Source organism: Carettochelys insculpta, chromosome 13, assembly GCF_033958435.1.
Source record: "Carettochelys insculpta isolate YL-2023 chromosome 13, ASM3395843v1, whole genome shotgun sequence".
Taxonomy (NCBI): Eukaryota; Metazoa; Chordata; order Testudines; family Carettochelyidae; genus Carettochelys; species Carettochelys insculpta.
In genome coordinates this window covers 6550294-6566462 of record NC_134149.1, presented here as the reverse complement: position 1 = coordinate 6566462, position 16169 = coordinate 6550294, and the positions used below count along the sequence as shown (strand labels likewise).

General features: G+C 44.3%; 1 protein-coding gene across 4 annotated transcripts in view; it reads left to right on the top strand.

Moving 5' to 3' along the window:
• Positions 1-16169, top strand: part of FGF13 (fibroblast growth factor 13) — a 357392-nt gene that overhangs the window by 160640 nt on the left and 180583 nt on the right. Inside the window, exon 1 of one of the 4 annotated variants that reach the window (XM_075007925.1) lies at positions 11839-11955. The exons of the other annotated variants lie outside the window; for them this stretch is intronic. The gene's annotated coding sequence lies outside the window, so the exon portion shown is untranslated. Of the gene's footprint in view, positions 1-11838; positions 11956-16169 lie in introns of those variants that run through there. 4 annotated transcript variants of the gene reach the window in all.

Genomic DNA, 16169 nt, shown 5'->3' with positions numbered 1-16169 from the left:
GGGTACCAAAACTGGTGGGATGTGTCTGATTTCAGGGCGTTCAGGTTCAGGGTTAGGGGGGTTGTGTGCCGGTTTGTAAATCTGCCGTAGCGTTATTCACTCGCTGAGAAGTTTTGAGCTTACAGTGAACCTTTGAGTATACAGGGGTTGTGTTCCTGCAACCTCTGTGTAACTCAAATTTTCGTGCAAGTCAGAGGAAAGACGGGAACCAGGCTGCAGCCTGGGCCCTGGCTGCCCTAGGCTTGCAGGAGCTGGGAAACTGACCAGCCCACTAGATCAGTGGGGAATAGGGAAACGGGGCAGCCTGGTTCCAGTCTCCCTGCAGCTTGCAGTACCCGGGAAACAGACCAGTACGTGGCTGATCCCATAAGCAGTGGGGAGCTGAGAACCAGGGGCAGCCTGGTTCCTGGCTCCCTGCTACTTGCAGGACCCAGGAAACTGACCAGCACATGGATGGTTGATTTTCCAGGTCCCACGAACAGTGGGGAGATGGGAACCAGGCAGCAGAACCACCCCTTCCCTTTCAGAGCTGGGAAACTAAGGAGGACAGCAGTGTTGATCAGTTTCCTGGCTCCAGCCAGTGGAGGCGAGCCTGGCTCCTTGTTCTCCTCCACTCCTTGGAGCCAAAAAATGGACCATCCCACCAGCCTGGTCAGTTTCCTGGCTGCTTCTCCTTGCCTTCCCCCAGCTGTGTGGTTGTCAGCTGTGCATCTGGGGGAAGGCAGGGAGAAGGGGCTCTCAGCTAGCCACAGAGCAGCTTCAAGTTGTGCTTAACTCCCATTAAAGCAAATTACACACAACTTGAAGCTGCGTATTTCGAGGGTTAACTGTATATGAAATTGAGGTTATGGTTCTTTTGTTACCTGGTTTCATTTTCCATTTTACATGAAATTTCTCTCTTCCTGCCTTTGTCCCTGAAGTGCAGATAGTTCTGAAAAGGAGTATTGCATTCATCAGGAAGAGTCCTGGGCAATGTTCCTTGTAAGCTGTGTTAGCCAAGTCTAGTTAAATAACCTGCGTTAAGAACACACTTTTTATATTCATTGTAGACACTGCTTAAGACCGACCAGTGGAGAGTTTCATTATATATATAAATCCCATTATAGATATGGGAAGGGAATAAGGATGATTGTTCAAATGAAAGCCTTGTTTCAAACTTCAAACTCTTTGACTATACAGAAAAAAAAATAATGAAAATCGAAAAGCAGGATTATAATGGGAGTAAACCAACAACAACTTGACACAAAACCCTGGATTCACACTAATGTACTTAACACTGTGAACAAGGAGCTTGTTAATATCTTATCAAGCCCAAGATCAGTGTTTCCTTTAATTTTTTTCCATCCTTGGGTAGAATAAATTTTATTTTCTCCAAGGCATATGGGAGTGTGTATCACCAATGCAAACACATACCGTGGGCACTCTGCTAATCTGTCGGGCAGTACATGAATCTCTCCTGAGTAGCCAGTTTACAGGGAACACTGGACTCATCTCAAACTGGTCATTATTCTCTCATTATATCATACCAAGCCAGTAACAAAAGTAAATGTCTCTCTGATCACGTAAGTTAGTGGGAAGTCAGAGGTTCAGTCTCTTTAGGGATTTCAGCCCTGATCTCACCACCCAGACACTGGAGTCTGTTGAGTGATTATTGAAAATCAATTTAAGCACATATCGGCTACGTCTACACGTGCCCCAAACTTCAAAATGGCCATGCAAATGGCCATTTCGAAGTTTACTAATGAAGCGCTGAAATGCATATTCAGCGCTTCATTAGCATGTGGGCGGCAGCTGCGCTTCGAAATTGACGCTCCTTGCCGCCGCGCGTCGCGTCCAGACGGGGCTCCTTTTCAAAAGGACGCCGCCTGCTTCGAAGTCCCCTTATTCCCATAAGCTCATGGGAATAAGGGGACTTTGAAGTAGGCGGGGTCCTTTCGAAAAGGAGCCCCGTCTGGACGCGCCGCACGGCGGCAACAAGCGTCAATTTCGAAGCGCAGCTGCCGCCCGCATGCTAATGAAGCGCTGAATATTCATTTCAGCGCTTCATTAGTAAACTTTGAAATGGCCATTTGCATGGCCATTTCGAAGTTTGGGGCACGTGTAGACACAGCCATCGTGTCCTTCCAATCTCGAGAGATCAGTCACATAGCCATGTCAATATATAACTTACATCTTGCCCAGTAATCACACTGCTTCCAGTTCTTTAGCAACTAAAATCTAAAGGTTTATTAATAAAGACAAGAAGAATTAAATGATTAATAAATCACATACATACAATAGTTGCAGTGGTCTTGTATAATGTTTATAGCAGTGATGGTATATAGACTGCTGGATTGTAAAGTCTCTCTGGTAACTTCCAAAAGATTGGAAAGTCTTCAGTCTATAACTCAGTATTTTATGATTAATTGTAAAGGCTCAGTTCAGAGAATCAGGGCAGGAAGGAGTCAAAATGCAGTCACCTCAAAGGTTTTTTATTCCCTTTTACTACGTGCCTGGAAATTTTTCTGTTTCAAACAAAGCTGAGAGCCCTGTTTGTGGAAAGTTACTGGCACAAGAGGACTCCAGGGTCAGAAGGGAGTCCTTCCATGGCTTGATGACTCATGGCCCATTGGTGACTGAGCCAGCCATAGGAAGATCCATCTGGGAACAATAAATATCTGCTATGGTCCATTGTTTGTTAGAGTGAGGTGTCCGTAATGTGTCATCAAACCTAGATAGCCTGTTCGCAGTGAGCTGGCTAGACTGGCTGTGTGATCCCAAGAACAAACACATTTGAGATACAGATATGGAGCCAGTACTCATGACTTCAGGTTTCATGATGGTGTATGGATCTAAACAAGTTAATCTCGTTTAGCAAATCATAACTTTCATTGACCTCTTACATGATACACTTTGTACACAATTTGTTGCAGTTGTCTCAAAGTGGCAAAATCATTGATAGGGTCAGAACTCTAGAACTGGTAGGGACCTCAAGAGGTCAAAGGATTGGTCAGTTGCTTCAGTCATACAGCATCACAGCAACAAAGAGGCAGTGACTGAGCTCTTAACTACATTAGCAACTCAAGTTAAAATCTACAATGATGCTTCCACCTCTGGTGTTGCCTCTTGTTTGTAGTCTCGCTTCTGGGGAAACACGTTCACAGCTCACTGTCTCGTCAGTCACTTGGAGGCCTGGCACACTTGTACACTGGGTTGTCTAGGGGATTGCTTTTAGCTGCCTCACTGGTCACAGCACTACTGCAAGAGATGGAGCTACTTTAGTTGGCCAAGCCACATTCTTATTGGGGAGGGAGAGAAGGGAAGAGGTGGGAAAAGGAGACATAAAGGGTAGAAGGAAAAGCAGACATGAGGGAGAGGCCGAGAAGGGGAAGCCAAGTCTCACGGTCCAGATGGTGTTGAGGATGTAGCTGAAGTCAGCATCAATATCATAAATGCTCTTACTCTGTCCTGGTTTGAACAAGACTCCTTTCAGGAGCAGGACGATAAAACTACAGTGATACAGTGGGTCCCAGAAGGCAAAGTGAGGTGACGTCTTGTGCCATGAACATAATTTTAGAATTAAACCTGAGCATGGCAGCATGGTTTGGCTTAACAGATACCTCCCTTCGAGGCCTGCTTCCTAGGTGCCTTGTCCTTTCTCAACAGCCTTTGGTTGTATAGAAGCTTGTCTTCTAAGTGTAGAGAAGAGACCTCTATATTGATACAAAAATGATATTAATATTATTAAGTATCGGAGGGGTAGCCGTGTTAGTCTGGATCTGTAACAGCAACAAAGGGTCCTGTGGCACCTTATAGACTAACAGAAAAGTTTTGAGCATGAGCTTTCGTGAGTGCAGACTCTGATGAAGTGAGTCTGTGCTCACGAAAGCTCATTCTCAAGACTTTTCTGTTAGTCTATAAGGTGCCACAGGACCCTTCGTTGCTATTAATATTATTGTAACTTTTATTAGTCCCTGCAAACTTTTTGTGCCTTTATTTAGTATTCAGATTTAGACATTAGTATGTTGTAGTCAGGATTCTGACCAAACATCCCCCCCTTGGCCCAAACACACACACATCCTCAGCCCATCACCTCCCTTTCCCCTGCTTGGCCTGAACCCGCACTCCAGCCCACCCTCAGATGACCCCAAGATGCCCTGCACAACCTGGGGTGGATTACCTGGGACTGAGCCTGGGTGGCAGATGGCAGCAACAGTTGCAGGTGATCACCTCCCCTGCTTGCCAGCACTGCCCACCTGGTGCTCTGACTCGGCCTGCTGGCCTGCTTCTCTCCAGCTGCCTGTGGAGATATGGGGTTCAGCAGGCCCGGAGGACATAGAGCACTGTGAGGTGAGCACAGTAGTCCCTCAGGATACATGAGTGTTGGGTTCCACACAACTTTTGCGTATCCGGAAATTCCAGTAAGTGGGGGGGTTAAGCCCTTTTGTATCAATCTCCCCTGCAAGGGAGGCAGGAGGTTGGAGTTGAGCCAGGGCATGTGTGGGTTGGAGCAGGGTCTGCGGAGGTGGTGGGCAAGGGGGCTGGAGCCCGAGCCCTGTGTGGTGCTGTAGTGCACTGGGGTCTGAGTGCACCGGGGGCTGGGAGCTCTGTGCATGCGTTGTGGCTGAGCTGGGGGGACGGAGGGGGAGCCGATCCTGGCGGGGAGCAAGGGGGTTTTAGCCTGCCTGACTGCATGTAGCGGCAGGCAGCTAGATGGGCTAAAAGCTGTCCCCTTACCTTCCCAGAGCGGTGCCTAGTACTGCTCTGGAAAGGCAGAGGAAGGGGCTCTTTGCCTGCCTAGCTGCCTGCTGCTGCGGGAAGCTGGGCAGTCTGACAGCTACGTGTCTTCCAGTTGTGTAAAACTCGTGTTAAAGCGAGTTTCGTGCAACCTGAAGACGTGTAAAGCTGAGGTTTACTGTACAGAGAGTGAGAGATGTCACGGGGAAGTGATCCCCAGCAGCTGGCCCCCGCCCCAGGTAGTCCCAGGTGGGCTGGTCAGGAATCGGGCTGGGGTCAGGGTGGAGGCGGAGCAGAGAAGGCACGGGGCAACCCATTGATGGGGTACAAGTCCCCCTGGCACACCCCGCATACAGGCAGAATTATAGACACTCCTACCGAAGCACTGCTATGTTCAGATTGCCATTTTACTGAGTGATTCCTACCGTTCTCTTTGAACAGGCTGTGTAAATTTTATGATCCGTCTCCCTTCGGAACAGTTTGTTAATCATATTACAAAGAGATTGTCATAATAAAGGTGGTCATGAGTGGCACGAGCATCTTCCGTCGCAGAGGGGGGAAGATGGATTTGAAGAGCTTTACAGTGGTACGTGTTTCTTCTTTGCTATGCAGCAGAATAGCGATAAATATCTAGCAAGGCACATGAGTAAATCAGCAGTTCTCAGCCAGGGGTTCAAGGCCCCATAGGGCTATGAGTGGGTTTCTGGGAGTCTGCCAAGAAGGACCAGTGTTAGAATCGCTGGGGCCCAGGGTATAAAGCCAAAGTCGTGCTAGAGCTCGGGGCCCTGAGCCCTACCAGCCCCCCTCCCCTCCCAGCTTGAGCTACTTAGCTGCACAAAGCTGCATTTTGGCAGGGACGCCTGCTTTCTACCCCCAATGCTGGCGTTAGCATTCATAGACAAACAGCTGTTGTAGAACAGCTGGGCCCTGGAAGTTTTATAGCATGGTAGGGGGCTCAGCAAGTAAAAGGCTGACGACATCTGGAACTGGGAATACTGTATGTGGTAAAGGGTGAAGAGGACAGGATTGAGGGGTTTAATTTTGTTTGCTAAATGTCATTGCCTGTGTTAAATCATGTGTTTTGGGGCCCTCTTGGTACCCACTTGGAGTGAGCCTTGGTGTAGACATGGATATTGGGGTGATAGGAAAGTAAAACCGAGCAGTCAGTTGTGTGAACACTATTCTGGAATCTGTGTACTAAGGCATGTTCAGTGGCTCCTGATTGCACAGCCTCACTAATACCTCTACTAAACAGTAACAGGGAGAAAGCCGTGCTCAACAGGAGTGTGATCAAAGTTTACCAGCAAAGGAAAGGACATTGGTAAAATAGAGAATTTAAAAAAAAAAAAAAAAAAAAAAGGGAGGGAGAGGAATTGCTGAAATGATTAAGAGGTTAGGAGACACGTCCACTACGCAAACCCCAGCGAAGAAGATTTAGAAAGGAGGTTACAGGAAGGAGAGCGGTGGAGTCAAACTGAACACGGCTCAGTCACATGAATCATAGTGGCCTAAAGTTAGAAAACTGTCTTGTGTTTGCAAATCTTTTCATTCCATGGGCTGTTTTTTCGATTAATTTGTGAGGAAAGCTTCAAAGCGAGGCACAGTCCTGTCTTATGGCACTTCATTCAGTTACAATCTTGGCAAAATTAGAGTTCACACAACTTCATCAAATGCTGCTAAATGTGCATTCTGAGCACCTGATCTTTAATGACCCATGACCTTAGGTATCAGTGCAGCAAACGATGGGCACGTATAAAGATGTTTCCCTTTTCTGGGCTATGGAACAGATGGATTTTCTGAGTATTTTGCAGAAAAGCGGGTTAGTGCCCCTCGCCTCCCTTTCCATTTGTTAGTTGGGAAGTTTTGTGCTTAAATTAAAGGTACTTGAGGAAAACGTGAGCAACTTTTTGAGGAGCGCATGTACCTTCTCTGAAAGAAGACTGTTGCTCGAGGCCTTGTGCTTCAGCTCTAGCTACTTCTGTTTCAAGAACTTGAGTTTAATTATTCACAAGTCTATGACTGGAACACATGTAAAGTTTTTCCAATTAAAAGCACAATGCGGTCCTGATAAATGCTAGAAGAGTTTTCTCTTCACCTCAGGGTATTAGAGTTCTACTGTCTCCCTTTCTTTTTAACAGTGACAACTGGTCTGGACTTTACTCCATCAAAATTTAGTTTAGCACAACTTAGTATTTAGAATGCAAGTCTGTAATTTTTTTCTGGTGTAGTCTCTTGTGTTTGCTTTTAAACTATGTCTGTGATGTGGTAAATAAGGTAGTTTATCCATTTCATCTCTTTGCTTATGAATTGATGTCCCACACAGCCATCATTTGCAGAACAATTTGTGTCTGAACAGAATTTCTTCTTATCTGTTGAAATAACCTTTGTATGAGGAAAATATACAAGAAGAAACATGCTTTAATGCTCTTTTGGTCAAATGTTTTTAAGTCCTGAAAGAATCAAAGCTTTTTATTTCCTTTATCTTCCTTTTGTGAAGTTGGTCCCCTCACCTCCTCTCTCCCTGACCAATGTAAGAATCAGGCTCCACAGGTCATTTCTGATCGTGTGTGACAAAAGCAGCCATGCAACCTTCAAAGGAATATTGATGGTGTATGTACTAACGAGAGCACAGTTTACATTAGATTAGTCTAATGATTCAGTGCAGCTGTGTTAAGCTCATTATATTTCTGAAATAATGATTTAGGAGGAAGCTTGTTGTGTTTCAAATAACAACCTGCTTACAATGTGGAAAGGTACCATGACATATTGGAATGTGAATCAGTTTCACATTGTTCTGCACCATCCCATCTAACAATGAAACAGTCTGCTAGCAGCAGGCAGATGTGAACATAAATCCCAATAGCTAATGTACCTGATCAGAACACACAGTTAACGCAATTGTTTTAGGTTATTTGTTTGCCTATTTCCTTTTTTATAGGAATAGTATGAAGCCATTGAACAAATGTAGCTCAGGCCTCATAGCTTTGTTGGAGCTGGAGTTTGGGCCCGTTTTTCTGTCCCATGGGCTACATTCCCCAGAGGACTGCATCTCCCATGATGCAATTTGAAGTTCCAGCCATTCAAGCTGCATGGTGCATCATGAGTCACATGACACGGGGTGCATTAGGGGAAATGTTAGGTCAGGAAGCTAGGCCAATGAGGGGAAATGGGAGCACCAGGTTCCCAAACTAAAACCTCTGTCAGACCATGCACTGCTATGGGAAAATGTGGTTTATAATGGGGCCGACTCAAAATGGAGCATTTCAGGTCTGTTCGCTTAATCAAAATGAAAAGCTTTGGCTTGGAAATGTCAACATATTTCATTTTGATCAAAAAGGTCAAAATATTTCAGCATTTCCACATGGGTGTTTTTCAGAACTTTATATTCTGCAAACAAAGCACAACTTTTCATCCTGATCAGTGGGAAAAATAAATGCCGAAATGTCAGAATTTCCTGGAGGAAGGAAATTTTGATTTTTGCTCAGGTCAGTTCAAAAGCAAATCAGACTGAAGCTAAACTTCATAGTTCTTGGGATACATTGGTACTGCAGTTAAATCAGTGTTGTTGGCAATGCTTTCATCCATACTGCATCCTCCTTCACAACGGTAGTCAGAGGATTTGCCAAATGTTAATTCTCGGGTTACTGTGCAGGATTGAAATTGAAAAGCATATAGTTAACTGCATAGCTTTTTTTGTCACGGTCAGCAGAGATGGGGCATTTTTGTTTACAGATAACGTAGTTATTAATTTACACCACCTTACATAAGAGCGTATAGGAACATGCGCTCTTGTTTCTGGTGGCTCTTGGAGTAGCAGTGTTGAATCAGAATTTGTGTTAGCAAATTTACTGCACGTCTTTTGCTAGGTCTGCAGCAGCTGTCCTCCTTATCAGCCCAATTAGTTATTCTTTTAACTTGATGTAGAAAAGCACTTTTGCTATTGCTCTCTTTGTATTTAAACGTTATAAAAAAGAGAATTTAATTGCTTTCATTCAAAAGCCAGTTTCTGATTCCCTCCCCTGAACACACACACACACACACACACACACACACACATGCACACTCTCTCTCTCTCTCTCAGTTTGGCTGTATTTAAGCTTATTTACAAAGGCTTTTAATTTCATGTTCTATATTTTGTTATAAATGTTTCACACATTTCTGTTTGGCTTCAACATTGGTGTTTTTGCTTTCTTAAAATGTTTCAACATAAGGTTTTAAGAAATCAGTTAAAAATCAGTCTTCTTCCTTTTGAAAATTCCCCTGAAAAGCTCAGGTCAAATATTTATATTAATTATACACACCAATCAGTTAAAGAGAATTGATCATTCCAAAGCCACGCTGCAATCAATTAATGTGAATCGATAATTCCAAAGCCCTCATTATTACTATTGTCACTCCTATTACTATTTTTATATTGTATGGCAGATAATATATCTGCTAGAAACACTTCATAAACTTCTGAGACATTTGCCAAGAAAAATAAATTGTGAAGCTGAGGTGGAAACCCACTTGCAGAAAGGTTCATTTTGCAGCTCATTCCATCATCTAACAACCTATATTGAAACTGGGACTACTTACCTCAGTTGTCCTAAAACTCAGAACATAATTTGATCCACGAACGCAGACTTTTTGATCCATATTTTAAAAAGCATGAGTTAATGGGAATGGAGGGAATGCCTTAGGGTAGCATCAGCACGCTAGGCAACAAGTTGTTTACACAGGTGCTTTTGCTGGTGTCTGAGGATTTAGGTCGCTGGAAGATGTTTCGCAAAACATGTAACAGCAACGAAGGGTCCTGTGGCACCTTATTGACTAACAGAAAGGTTTTGAGCATGAGCTTTCTTCTGTTGGAAAGTAGCAGGTGTGAAATGTGTACTGTCCTGGTGGGGGAGCTCTACTTTTCTTTGCCATTCCACACATTCGCTAAGAACTGGCTCCAGTTAAGAAACATGGCAAGTTGGCCCTGCTTCCTGCTTCCGAGCTGCACAGCTGAGCCCAGGGCAGGGATCTGCAACCTGTGGCTCTTTAGTTCTTTGTGGCTCCTGACGCTATGATTGCAAAGTTTAAAAAAAAAATACCCCCAAACAACCCTCTTGATGAACAACTCATATCAAAATAGCAAACCATACGTGATCCTGAAAACATTGAATAACTCCCCTTTTAATACGTGCAGTGCATTGTGGGATACGATAATGTATCTCTGTTTTGATTATATGGCTAATAAAGTCCTCATTTTGAAAAGGAAAAGGAAGCTTGCAGCATTCCTGCTGTGAAGGCCAACACGCATTTTAAGAAAGAAAACTGAAATTAAACATGAAGTAAAACCGGCAGAATTAAGGTGGCATTGGGAGTGAAAGTCAGGAAGACGGTGGTACAATCACACACATGTAAAGTGAGAGGAAATAGAGTATGAAAAAGGTTTGTGTGTGTCCTGCAGTAAACTTGTCATATTGCAAATCATTGTGTGTGCGCTGTTCTTAAAACGGGGTTACAAAAAGTACAGGATGACATTATTTATTAAGGACCATCTTATATTCACAGGCATTGTGGCTCTTGAAGTATTGAGTTTTCGCCAAATTCGAAAAAAAAGGCTGATGTTGCTATTTTGGTTGCTGACCCCTGCCCTAGGGACTTGGGAAGGATGTACTCTGGGACTGGGAGGACCTTGCTCTCAAAGAGGCACAGAGTCAGAGCAAGGAAAGTTGGCAGAAGGGCTTGTGTGTGATGCCTTCCCCCACTGCTTCTGCATGGCCCATGTGCAGTTGCAGTTCCTGCATTCAAGGTGGGAGATAATTAGCTCAACACAGAGGGGGAAAGAGACAGGCCCTTATTGCATCCAGGGCTGACGAGGGTCAGGGGCCGTCTGCAGCACACCATAACTGGGAGAAGTTTCAAACCTTCTCCCCGTGTTCTTCGCAGGCTTCCCATGTTCCACTGCCAGTGCAAGGCTATGCCTTTATTCTGGTTTGAGACGAGAGCAGAAAAGAACAGGGCAGATCTCAGCCCTTGCTGATAGGGGTCGGAGCAGGGGCGAAGACTTTTCTTCCAGCTATGGTAATTTTAGCATAATGAGCTCTTTGTTTCAAGGAAATCCATGCTGGTAATTTGTCGTTGTTGCCATGGTGTTTCTCTATGTTTTTGTTTTTTCAAGACAAATTATTCCGTAGAAACCTCATCAACCTCAGCATTTGGGCGCCCTTTGCTGGAGGCCTCCCCACGCATACAAAGAATACACAGCTGTGTCGGGCACCCGAAAATTTGGGGCACCACTGGGGCAGCAGGTAAGCATGGGTCAGCTTCTGCATAGCCAACTTACTCTTACCTGCTGTGCTACTGGTGCCCCAAATTATGGCAGTCTGAGCATGCTGGGGTGGGGGGTTACCTAGTTACTGCTGCCACTGGCTGTACCTGTCCAGAGACCATTTGAGCCAGGATACTGAAGCAGCTCTGACTCCCAGTGAGCCACAAAGCTGAGTGGCAGCATCCAGGCATTTAACCTCCACCCTGATGGACTCTATGAGGTCAGGTGCAATGGGGAGGGGATGGGGAGAGCATGGAAAGGCAGAACAAGTCACATGGGAGTGGAATTTCCGTAGGGCCCTGTAAACTCTTAGGATGGCTTGACCTTTCCCATGGGCAGCACAGCACAGCAAATTGGCTCTGTCTCATATGAAATCTTACTCAGTTTCTTAATAAAAGAAAAGAGCACACAAAGGGATGAGATGCACCACTCACCTCTATGGACATCTTATGCTTGTCACAGTAGTTGAGTCATTTTCACCAATGTGATTACCTCTGCCAGTGTCAAGAAGGCCAGGAGAATCTCGTATACAGACTATCATCTGTGTTCTAAAAATGGCATTGGTGTAGGCAAAAGCTAAAATTTGGTTAGTCGCAAAACATTTAAACAACCCTTAGAATCTAACAATATAACAGCATAGTTATCGGGAGATGTTGGTGCATGTATTAAATGTACGGGGCACAAATAAAAGGCAATCTTAAATTCTCCTTTTTATCTCTCTTCCACATTAACCTGTCAGTCAGGTTCCCATCAACAGACCATAAATATTCAGTTCTTCCAACAGTAGCTTTTACCCAGTATTTTCTTTCTTTCCATTCTAGCAGCAGCAGATGCTCTTGGCTGGAGCTGTGAATTGGGGTGCACAAGCCCAAGATAACACGAAAATTATTGAATAGCGCAGACTCCTGTAAAATGGTTGGTTTGCTTTTGTTTCCCTGGTAGGTATTGACTAATATTCACCAGTCCAAAGTTAGAAGTTAATTGAAATTTAGTTATTGATCCTTGTATTCCTATACCAGCTTCTGACATTTTTATTTATTTTAGCATTTTGATTTCTCTTTTAGGAACATTAAGAAAATTGACCAAAGAGTTTTAGGAATAATAACCTTTTCAGGAATTAAGCCTCTGAAAATTAATTTTCTGTTCAGCTTAATTTCACGGATGCACAATTTTCATTATGTTTTGGCTGACTGTTTCAACAAGTGCTTAAAAATGCACGACGGTTAATCCTTTAAGTGGATGATTATTTGTAACCGCTTGTCTTTGCGGTAAGAAAGATGTAACACGAAACAGTTAATTAAAAATGAAAATGAGAATGAATTAAGAAGACTGAGACAAAAAGAAGTAAAGGAAGAGCAGGCAAGCTGTGTTTGGCCTTGAATGGTGTGGGAACTGATCAGTCACACAAGAGGAATAACAATTAGAATTCCAAGCTCCTATAGAAAAAGGTAGCTGAACAGATAGGCTCCAAGTGACTGGTTTCAGTACTTTCTATCATCCTGGCATCTGCAGTTCACTGGGGGCATCTCCATTGAGCTTGTGGGACGTAGTACAGTTGGACCTTTATAGCTGGGACTTCCATTGTTGGGCATCATCAGTGGCTTGGCATCCTTATTGGTGCTCCTGGGCTAGAGCACTCGGTGAGGGGAGAAGTGAGGTATGAGGGGAAGCCAGGCCCCATGCTCAGCAACTGGTGGCTGTAAACAAACTTTATGAGAACATGGGAAACTTGGCCAACCCCACGACAAGTGAAATCATGCCAGATTACGGATGTTGCTGGACGAGAGTGTGCTGGATTTGAGAGGTTGAACCTGTACTAATGGAGATGTATTTGAGTAGTTAAGCATTATCCATTCTTGTGTCCTCCAGTGCTCATGAAATATACTGGGCTGCTTCCTGTACAGGTACGGAGAGGGAAAGGGTTTCTGGGCTGTGATTCCCCAGCACAGTTGTGACTGGTTCCAGAGTAGCTACGATCAATTGTGCTTCGAATGTTTTAGATGATGAGCTTCTGAGATTTAAATGAAGGTGTGTGGAAATGCTTGTGAGGTTGTAGCAGGTTTAAAATATCTTGTATCTAACCATATCATCATCATCCCCCTCTCCAACACTCACACAGTGTTTGTCACTCAGGCACAGACAGCAAACTGCAAGACTGCATTGACGGTGGCCAAATGTCTTTCTGCATTTCCTTTGCTCCGCTTTGCCAAAAACAATTCTGATGGATCATCAACACAAACAACTGCCAATTCAAATTATTTACAACTGGGCTGAAAGCCCTTTTTCGTTCTCTGTGCAGCCAACGCTATTTAAAACTCTAGTCAAGTCTTCAAAGGGCGCATCTAATTTTTTTACGTGTTTTGTGTATACACATGATTTCTTAGTGCACAGAGATGATTGTATGCACCAAAGTATTTTCCTTTACTCATTGGGCGTATGTCTGCATATCAGCCTTATTCTGAAATAAGCTATTCTGGAACAGCTATATTCCAAAATATTTTATTTTGAAATTATGCTGCTACACAGAAAAATGCATTTTGAAGTACATCATCTAAACACATGGAGCCTATTTTGAAATACACTCATCCCTCGCTATACGAGCACAATTGGTTCCCAACTTTCTGCTCGTTGGTGAACACTCATAAAAGGGACACTAAATGACCATTAAAATACATGCGAAAGTCTCTGATTGGTTCTTAGTGCTCCTAACGGGGGAAGGAGTGGCAGCAAGCAGCTTGAAAAGTAAGTGAAACTTGTCAGGGTGGGGGTTGGAAAAGGTGCAGTACCTGTTGTGGGGGTGCAATGGGCTGGCGGGTATTGGGCCTGGGTGGGTGTTGGGAGCAGGCGAGGTTGGGGGATGCGTGGGGAGTTGTGGGCTGGGGAGTTGGGAGTAGGCTGGGTGGGGCTGCTGGTTTTCCCATGCCTTGACCAGGGACGCCACGGCTGGCTCTGCTCCAGCCACGGGGCTGCAGGTCTTCCCGCACTGCAGCCAGGGACCCCGCAGCTAGAGCAGAGCCCACCTCAGGGCTGAGGGTCTCCCCTGTGCCCCAGTCAGGGACCCCGCAGCTGCCTCCACTCCAGTCGCAGGGCTGTGGGTCTTCCTGCACCCTGGCCAGGGACCCAGGGACTGGAGCAGAGCCAGCCATGGGGCTTCGGGTTTCCCTGAACCCTGGCCAAGGACCCAATGGCTGGCTCGTATAAGCGGGGGAAGTTCACTCTTTTAGTGAACAAAGGAACTATTTATGTCCCTCATTTTGGCGAGTACTCGTAAGTCGAGTGCTCGTTAAATGAGGGATGAGTGTGGAGCCATTAGGCTCACAATGGCTTATTTTGAAGCAGGTGCTATTTCTTGTCTTAACAGCGCCTGTTTTGAAGTTGCTGCTTTGAAATAGGTGCTGTTCCTCCTGGACGGAGGTTTGCCTATTTCGAAATCAGCCAACCACTAGTTTGAGATTATTTTGAAATAGCGCGTTACGTTGTGTAGACTCTGGTAAAGTTATCTCAAAATAAGGTCTGTTATTTCAAAATAACTTTGCTGTGTAACCCGGTGTGGTTAGGGGGTCCAGCAGGCCATACCATCAGCCAGAAGAGTTTGTGAGCTGGGAGCAAGAATAAGTTTTCATGTGCAAATTTGGATTTTCCACACCCATGATTAAATGTGTGCATACACAACATAGTACACCTGGGTAAAGAATTAAATTAGTAGAATGGCATTAATCAAGCTTTTAGTATTGTGGGTGGCATTTGGCATTTAAAGTTAAGGCCAGAACCAATGCCCTTGGGTCATAGAGTCCAAAGTCGGGGTCCTTGGGAAAGACTGTCTTGGTTGTTAACAAGACATTCACTTTCTCATGGTATTCTTGTTTAATCCCAGTATAACTTTTCATGCGTAGCTGAGCTAAGTCACTTTCTGTTTTAAGACAATGGAGGAACGAGGCTGCCTTTCAGTATTTCTGAGATATAGCGTACAGGGATGATGATATTGTCAAAGCTAGACTCTCATGAGTAGTCCCCATGTGGACCATGGTGACTCCCATTGAATAAAGGAACAGTATCATGGGAAGTAGGAGGATGGTGGAAGAAAGAAATCAGAACAGGGAGATATAAGGTAGGTGCTAATGAGTGAATGAGGAGATGGTTGTGCCTTTCCCTGTGACTAGAGAGGTGTTTGGGTTGTACTGGGTGAACTGTTGAGCAGTAAGAGAAGCCCAGTTTGAAAGGCTTGAGGAAGAGCTCTGTGCTGAGAGGAGACCCCTGACTCAACATTAAGGAAACACTAGAAGGGATCACTACAGTTGATAGTGCAATGAAGTTCTGCTCAGTTTTTCCAATGAGCATCCTATTCAGAGTGTGTTTAATTTTCAAAATACGCCCTCCTCTTGTATACGACTGGCTTGCCTGGTTAGCATCTGACAAAATTAATCAAGTCGTTACGTGACGGTTGTCAAAGGGTATTGATCTGTTATCTGCAGCACAGCACTATCCATTTCTTTCTTCCTCTTTTTAATTAACATGGAATCTTTTGTCTTTGGTTTCACAATGCATTGGATAGTCTGTTCAGCATACAAGAATTGGGAGCAGCTAATTGAAAGTCAGCCTTTCTAACAAGGGTGTTGTAATTACAGTGAAGTTGCTTTGAAAGTACAGAATGATTATGCTATTTGGCATCTGGAAATACCACTAATTCAGAAGTAGAAAGATTGTTCCTCATGTGGCGTAATTACAGTGTAAATATCACACCATTAATATATCTGGCTTCTGAAAGCCTATGTATTAAGATGAACTCCCAAGTAAATCAGTCACATTGTTACTCCTCAGCATATATGGTTTAGTGCTAATGGTATTGATTGTTACAAGCAAAACCACAGCATGCTAGTATTATAATTTCCGTATAACTGCACGATGTACCTTGTAATCAGTGTGATTTAAAAACTTTTGGAAACTGTTTAAAAATATATAGGGGAAAAACTGTTGTGAGGTACACCTGCTAATGGAAATGGGGGAGGATGTCTGAAGTTTCCTTTTCTTATTGCATGGCGCTAAGCAAAGAGAGAGTATTATGTGTCACCTGATCATAAACTCCTCTAAAGTTAGAGCCAGGCAGAGATACAAAATTTAAATCTACATTTGCCTCTAGCGGCGAAATGAGCTG